The sequence below is a fragment of the Mirounga angustirostris genome, unplaced genomic scaffold (assembly GCF_029215605.1).
Source record: "Mirounga angustirostris isolate CCGP_5_RB_7025 unplaced genomic scaffold, mMirAng1.0.hap1 SCAF_458, whole genome shotgun sequence".
In the NCBI taxonomy this organism is placed as follows: domain Eukaryota; kingdom Metazoa; phylum Chordata; class Mammalia; order Carnivora; family Phocidae; genus Mirounga; species Mirounga angustirostris.
The window spans coordinates 12,927-20,644 of record NW_026992166.1 but is presented as its reverse complement, the minus strand read 5'-3'; the positions used below and the strand labels follow the sequence as shown (position 1 = coordinate 20,644).

Genomic DNA, 7,718 nt, shown 5'->3' with positions numbered 1-7,718 from the left:
GTGCCCCTGGACTGTCATCTCGAAGAGACACATGCGTAGACTCAGATATGGTGAGACTGCTTTAAGAAAGTCAGATTGACTTTATGGAGCCAGTAAAGCCCCTTAGAAATGTTGGCCTGATAACCTTGCTTAGAGAGGTCCCCTCAACCTTACCAGGTGAGTGAAGAGTACCACCTCCTGGCAGATGCAGGAACTTCAGGAAATTTGGAGGCCCTCAAAGAAGAGAGGAATTCACCCAAATCTACAAGTCTTTTTTTTTTTTGTAATTTTTTTTATTCTTATGTTAATCCCCGTACATCACATCATTAGTTTTAGATGTAGTGTTCCATGATTCATTGTTTGTGCACAACACCCAGTGCTCCATGCAGAATGCGCCCTCCTCAATACCCACCACCAGGCTAACCCATCCTCCCACCCCCCTCCCCTCTAGAACCCTCAGTTTGTTGTTCAGAGTCCATCGTCTCTCCTGGTTCGTCTACCCCTCCGCAAATCTACAAGTCTTGCAGGCGAATCTGATGGCCAATATTTGGCTTGGTTCTCGGCTTTAAAAAGGCAGTTAAAGGATCAATCTAAAATTCCTTGTAAAAAGCTCCATCAAAGCAGATTTAAAAGAAGGAAAGGAAAAAGAAAAGAGAAGAAAGACCCCATATATGGTCAATTGCTATTCTTGCTGTCCCTACGTAGATGATTGGGCCAAGTTTGTTAAAACTGGACTTGTTTTACAAACAAATTAATCTTCTTTTGGCTATCTTTGACAGGAATGAAGGTGACTTTAGAGAGAAAGATTACATTTCAATAACACACTTTTGTGAGTGTTAGATTAATTATCTTTGAACGTTTATTGTTTGCCTATAAAACTGGACTGGATCCTGGATCCTTCTGGTTTCCTTGAGTATCTGACTGTGACTCTTCAAACTAAGGTTTCCAACATTCTCCCATTCTCTCTCTTTTTTTTAATTAATTTATTTTTTTATTCTTAGGTTAATCCCCATACATTACATCATTAGTTTTAGATGAAGTATTCCATGATTCATTGTTTGTGCATAACACCCAGTGCTCCATGCAGAATGGGCCCTCCTCAATACCCACCACCAGGCTAACCCATCCTCCCACCCCCCTCCCCTCTAGAACCCTCAGTTTGTTGTTCAGAGTCCATCGTCTCTCATGGTTCGTCCGCCCCTCCGATTTCCCCCCGCTTCATTCGTCCCCTCCCGCTACCTCCTCCTCCTCCTCCTCCTTCTTCCTCCTCCTCCTCCTCTTCTTCTTCTTCTTCTTCTTTTCTCCTTCTTCTTCTTCTTCTCCTTCTTCTTCTTCTTCTTCTTCTTCTTCTTCTTCTTCTTCTTCTTCTTCTCCTTCTCTCCTTCTCCTTCTTCTTCTTCTTCTTCTTCTTCTTCTTCTTCTTCTTCTTCTTCTTCTTCTTCTCTCCTTCTTCTTCTTCTTCTTCTTCTTCTTCTTCTTCTTCTTCTTCTCTCCTTCTTCTTCTTCTTCTCTCCTTCTTCTTCTTCTTCTTCTTCTTCTTTTCTTCTTCTTCTTCTTCTCTCCTTCTTCTTCTTCTTCTTCTTCTTCTTCTTTTCTTCTTCTTCTTTTCTTCTCCTTCTTCTTTTCTTCTTCTTTTCGTCTTCTTCTTTTCTTCTCCTTCTTCTTTTCTCCTCCTCCTTTTCTCCTCCTCCTCCTCCTCCTCCTCCTCCTTCTTCTTCTTCTTCTTTTTTTCCCCTTAACATATATTGCATTATTTGTTTCAGAACATTCTCCCATTCTCTTATCTTACAATCATTAAGAACTAAAACTGTCCTTTTTCCTGAAGTCTGGCAAATGAAAGCTGGACAACTTGAAATAAATTTCAGGGAAATGACCACAATAACTCATATATAGACAATCTTTGTGCCTGTTGCTCTATGAGTCACTCAAAATGAGACATTTGAACTATACGCCAGAAAAATTAGTCAGATTGCCCCTGCCCACTCCCACTCTATTGGAGGATGCTTCAAGCCTGACATCTAGAGACCTTCTCACTGGCAGCCCTCTGGACTTAGACACCAGGTGTATCCCTTGTTCCAACCATTAACCATGTTTTCCTTTTGTTTCCATAGAAATGCCTCTTATTAACTACAAGATCACTTGCTGAATGAGGCAGAGTCTATGATCCTTAATTCCACCTTGCTGCACCTGTATTAACTCCTCTTTGGAAAATAAGAACCCATATAAATAGGGGCACCTGGCTGGCTCAGCTGGTAGAACATACGACTCTAGATCTCGGGGTTGTGAGTTCGAGCCCCACATTGAGTGTAGAGATTACTTAATAGAAATCTTTAAAGAAAAAAAAAAATAAAAAAGAACCCATGTAAATAAAATCAAACACTAAGCTACTTGGCTACCAGAAGCCCTTCACCACCACAACCTACCGCCCCCCCCCCAGGGGAGGGGCTCAGACTAATTTACTGATCTGTATTCTTGGATACCCACCGATATCAGATCAATTTGAGAGAGAATGAGAGAATTGGGTTTGACTCTACTGTTACTATTCCTTAGACTACACTTGGGGATAAAATCAATGGTGTCATGTAGTCCCAAACCATGTAGAAAAATAACCAAGTTCTCAGATAAGGAACTATCTCTGAGACCCCCTCCATTAGCACAAGGGACCAAAAATTGCGACCTGCAGTGTCTCAGATCCTTCCATTCCAAAGCCTCTACTGCACCCTAATTCAGCTTGAAGCAGTTAAATAAAGAAGGCAGACCTCTGCCCATGTGTCATAGAAATGGAATGCAGGATGGACAAGGGGAAATTTTAACAGGGAAAAATGTAGCATGTCTGACTCCCTGTTATTTTTATTCCCTTTTAACCTGTAGGTTAAAAACTTCTGTTTAGCCCTGAACATAGCCATGTTACAGCTAAGATTTACAGAAACTGTCGTTTACCCAAAACCTACCTCCCCTGAGGAGATGAAAGAATAGCCACAGCCATCATCATCCCAATTCCCTAAGACTGAGGAATGATCCTCACTTGGTGGGGGTGGGGGTGGGGGTGGGGGTGGGGATTGAAACCGTGCCCCATAAGGTTAATGAGGTTGATGCTAGCAGAAAGCTTAAAGCTGGTTTTTCAGGGAACTGTTTCCCCCTAGTCAGCTATTGTGTCTTTTCAGGCCCTGCTACCAAATACTGGCTGTCTCTGCAGAAGTCTGGACTCAAGGTCAACTGATAATGGCTGCAGCCTATGAAGAAGCGAGGTCCTGATTCCTTACCTGAGAAAAGGAGCCTAAGACCCCATCCAGGTTGTACCAGCTCTCAGAGCATGCCCACAGCCTCTTCTCCTTGTCCTCAGATAACCTCCTGACATCAGGGACTCAGTTTTGCCTCATTCAGATGTCAGGTCTCCACCCCGAAGTAAACATGGGAATCTATGGTACATATGTTTCCTGAATATACGTGCTCCAACTTTCGCCATGAATAATCATAAATGTCCCTGCCCTTTTCCTTTTTGAAGTTTGATTGTTTGTTTTTATTTATTTATTTCAGAGAGAGAGACACACAGAGAGAGACAGAGACAGAGAGAGAAACACACAGAGAGAGAGAGAGACAGAGAGACAGAGAGACAGAGAGACAGAGAGACAGAGAGCTTGCACGCATGGGTGGGTGGAGGGGCAGAGGGAGAGGGAGAAGACTCCCCATTGAGCAGGGAGCCCCAGAGGGGTGGGGCTCGATCCCAGCACCCTGAGATTATGACCTGAGCTGAAGGCAGATGCTCAACCGGCAGCCACCCAGGCGCCCCTCCATTCCATTTTTTTTTTTTAAAGAGATAAACATTACATACTTTATTTTTAAAAATTCATTCATTCATTCATTCATTCATTCATTCATTCATTCATTCATTTTTCATCATCTGTAGTCCCAGTGTAGGGCTTGAACTCAGGACCCTGACTGAGATCAAGAGTCATGTGCTGTTCTGACTGAGCCACCCAGGTGCTCCTTCTGTTCCATATTTTAAACAACCCTGGGATCATGGCTCAGAGTCACAGTTGGCCCAATGAGACTCACACTCACCCCTCTGTGCAGAGGTGCCATCTGTGGGGCTGGTTCCTGTTTGTCCATCTTCCTTCCTCCTCTTACTGGACAGGAAGGTGGTGTGCGAAAACAGCCAGTGACTACGTGGAATGAGACCGAGGATTTCCCTTGGGAAGCAGGTGGGAGAGGGAGGACAGGTCGATGGATAATCAATAAACTGTTTTTTTTTTTTTTTTTTAAGATTGTATTTATTTATTTATTTGACAGAGAGAGACACAGCGAGAGAGGGAACACAAGCAGGGGGAGTGGGAGAGGGAGAAGCGGGCTTCCCGCGGAGCAGGGAGCCCGATGCGGAGCTCGATCCCAGGACCCTGGGATCATGACCTGAGCCGAAGGCACATGCTTAATGACTGAGCCACCCAGGTGCCCCAACAATCAATAAACTGTTAATGTTGATTTAGAGGAGTGTGCTTGCTGGGCCCATAACTCGGTGGATGAGTTAGAACGGTCCCTGTCAGGCCTCCCTTAGCCCTTAGCCCTTAGCCCTTATCACTCCATGCTTGTGTTTGGCCTCTGACCGCTAAGATACCACCATCATGTGTTCAAGGTCCTCCTCAGACTCAGCCAGCCACACCATGCCACACCCTCCTACCTGCACACCCATCCCTGGAAGGCAGTATAGTAAGACATCATCCCCCACATTCATGATTCCCAAAGGGTTTACTGGAGTTTCGTGGGTTAGGAAAAGGAGGGGACTCTTTTTGCCCCCAGATGAGGTGAGCTCTTCAGACACCCTCTTTCCCCTTCCCCTCCTCCCTCCCTCCCTTCCCTCCCTCCCTCCCTCCCTCCCTCCCTCCCTCCCTCCCTCCCTTCCGTCCCTCCCTCCCTCCCTCCCTCATCTCTCTCCGAAGTTTGCAAGCTGCAGCCTAAGGGTTAGGGGGAGTTGAGGAAAGCCATTGAATGGAGGGAAGCTCCAGGCTCTGACTTTAACAGAAAGCTTTCTGCATTTGAATGAAGCGATTGAATGAGGCCCATTAGAATGGATCACCCTGAACGTCCCATCAGCCGCCCCAGCCCCAGCCCCAGCCCCCCCATCCCCCCCCAACTGAAGTCCTCTGGTCGAATTGGAACAGTAGGCTGGGGGGGGGGGGGGGCTGTCCATCCTAAGTTGGTAACTAGGCCCCTGGTCCATAGGGAAAAAATCACGCACGGGTACAGATGAGTTGGTAGCTCAGGCAAAGTGGTCGAAGTGTTGGCAAGGTTTCCGTGGATGAGGGGAGATTTGTTCTGGGACCACCCTCCCATATACATCTCTGGCTGAGAAGAGGACAGGGGAGCCCTGTGGGGGTGGGGGTGGGGGTGGGGGTGGGGGGGCGGGACCCAGATCTGGAGCTCGGAGTGGACTATAGCCGCTGCCTGCCCGGGTGTGTGTGCCTGGGGGGCGGGGGGGGGGGCGCTGAGGGATAAGGGCTGAGGGTGGTGGGGTCTGCTCACGCTGACTCCTGCAACTCAATTCATCCTGGGAACCTTCTGTTGTTTCTGCTGAGGTGCCAGGTGCTGTGATGACCAAAGCTAAACTCCTCTCTTTGCCTAGTTCTTAAAAGGCCTGATCCTCCTGTTATCTTGTTAAATGGACCGACCCCTGCACCCTCCCATCCTGCCAGACCCCTTGTGCAAATACTTCCACTTGAAGAGTTCTTTCTCTGAATCTAGAAAATAAACAGACAACACCCACCAGCCACACCGACCCCATTGCCACAAATACCTAGCAAAGACAAATCTAGCTGGTCTCCTTCTGCCTCAAGGCACTTTAGAGAGTCACTCTCTCAGACACACCTTAGGCTCAATTACAGGCTGCTGTCTCCCTTTCTCTGGCACAATTCCATCCCTGGAGGAGCCCCATATCGCATCTGCAGCCGTGAGCTGGAGACAGTATGCTCAAGTGACCGGGTGGTAGCACCGTAACTTTGAAATGACCTATACCCCAAGTCATCCATGAACATGGTCCCTGGAAATCTTTGACATTCACGTGCCTCTGATGAAATCCTTGCTTTGGAAACTCCAGCACCCATAGCCAATCTTGTCCATGTTCTGCTAACCTTTGCTCGCCCTCTGTTCGCCTGATATCTTGCCTGATTGTTTACAGAGAAATTAGATCCCATCCAGCAAGAGCTGAATCCGAGTCCTCTGCTCACCCCACGACGGAAAAGAATATGCACAGGCCTGCATCCCTCTTCTCCTTCTCCACCATGTCGGAAGAAAAGGTGGCCCTCCCTCCTCCCATCAGAACCCAAACCCGAGATAAGACTTAGATATAAAGGAAACCAGCATACTGTTTTGAACTCTATATACACTTGTAAAAAACGAGCAGCGGCAAGGAAACACACAAACCACCACCCCCCCCCCCACACACACAGGTGCAAGGAGGGTGCGCTGACTCGCTGAATCTCCCCCTTTTCTCCCGAGAGGCATCCCCCCCATCCCCCGCCCCCCCCCGAAGATGTCCTCCCTATGCCGGAAGGGGAGTGAGTGACGTTCTTTTCTTCCTTTTTTTTTTTTTTTAAATTATTCTTTTTAAAAGACTTTTATTTATTTGAGAGGAGGGGTGGGGGGAGGGAGGGGGGAGGGAGGGAGAGAGAGAGAGAGAGAGAGAGATTGAGAGAGAGAGAAGCAGAGTCTCCGCCGAGCAGGGAGCCCGATGTGGGGCTGGATCCCCGGACCCTGAGCTCAGGGCCTGAGCCGAAGGCAGGCGGACGGTTCACGGATTGAGCCAGCCAGGCGCCCCAGCTTTCTTGTTTCTTTGTCTGCCTGCTTGCCTGCGTGTTGGGTCTGTGGATGTCTGATGCCTGCCCTCTGATTTCGTGGGGAGGTGGGCCGTCTTTCCTCCTTCCAATGGCCTTTGCGCATTTGTCAAACTTCTGTCGGGCTTGGGCCTATCTGTTTGGGTATCTGTGGCGTTCCATCCACCGACCTGTCTCTTTTGTCTGCCAACATCACAGGGTCTCTATCGCCTCTATACATAAGCATGAAACGGGCCCGGAGAGGACGACTTTGTTTCCTGAGTTTTGTTTTGTTTTCTTCGAAATCACCATAGCGATTCTAATTCCTTTTGCCTGTCTGCTTGTGTATGTAATCTGTACACCCATCCAGTGCGGTGCTGGAACTCACGACGCCCGCCGATCAAGAGTCGCGGTCGCGTGGGCCTCCTCCGACCGAGCCAGCCAGGTGCCCTGAAATACGTGTACTTGAAAAACCAATGTGAAGCCTGCACCCGTGAACTTTTTTTTTTAAAGATTTTATTTATTTATTTGAGACAGAGAGAATGAGAGAGACAGAGAGCACATGAGAGGGGGGAAGGGTCAGAGGGAGAAGCAGACTCCCTGCCGAGCAGGGAGCCCGATGCGGGACTCGATCCCGGGACTCCGGGATCATGACCTGAGCCGAAGGCAGTCGCTTAACCAACTGAGCCACCCAGGCGCCCTTTTTTTTCTTTTCTTTTCTTTTTTTTTTTTAATAGATGCACCCGTGAAGTGTTTACTGCGAAACCTTCTTTTGATCGTCGCACTCTTGAGTGGAGGCCGTACCAGTAAAGAACGTAGTTTAGCCAACTCAGGAAGAGATCAGCTTTAAAGGAAAACCTTCTTTTCGAGTTTGTGATGTCTGGTCCTTTCTCTCAACTCGATCGATGTCCAGCCTTCAGAGCCACATTATTTGCT

The 7,718-nt window shown here is 47.8% G+C and overlaps 1 long non-coding RNA gene across 1 annotated transcript; it reads left to right on the top strand.

Annotated features, from left to right (window-relative positions):
• Positions 1-7,000, top strand: LOC135363517 (uncharacterized). The gene is made up of 3 exons (XR_010409202.1): positions 1-50; positions 3,144-3,403; positions 6,149-7,000. It is a non-coding gene; the product is annotated as an uncharacterized LOC135363517 (long non-coding RNA).
• The last annotated feature ends 718 nt before the right edge of the window (positions 7,001-7,718 follow it).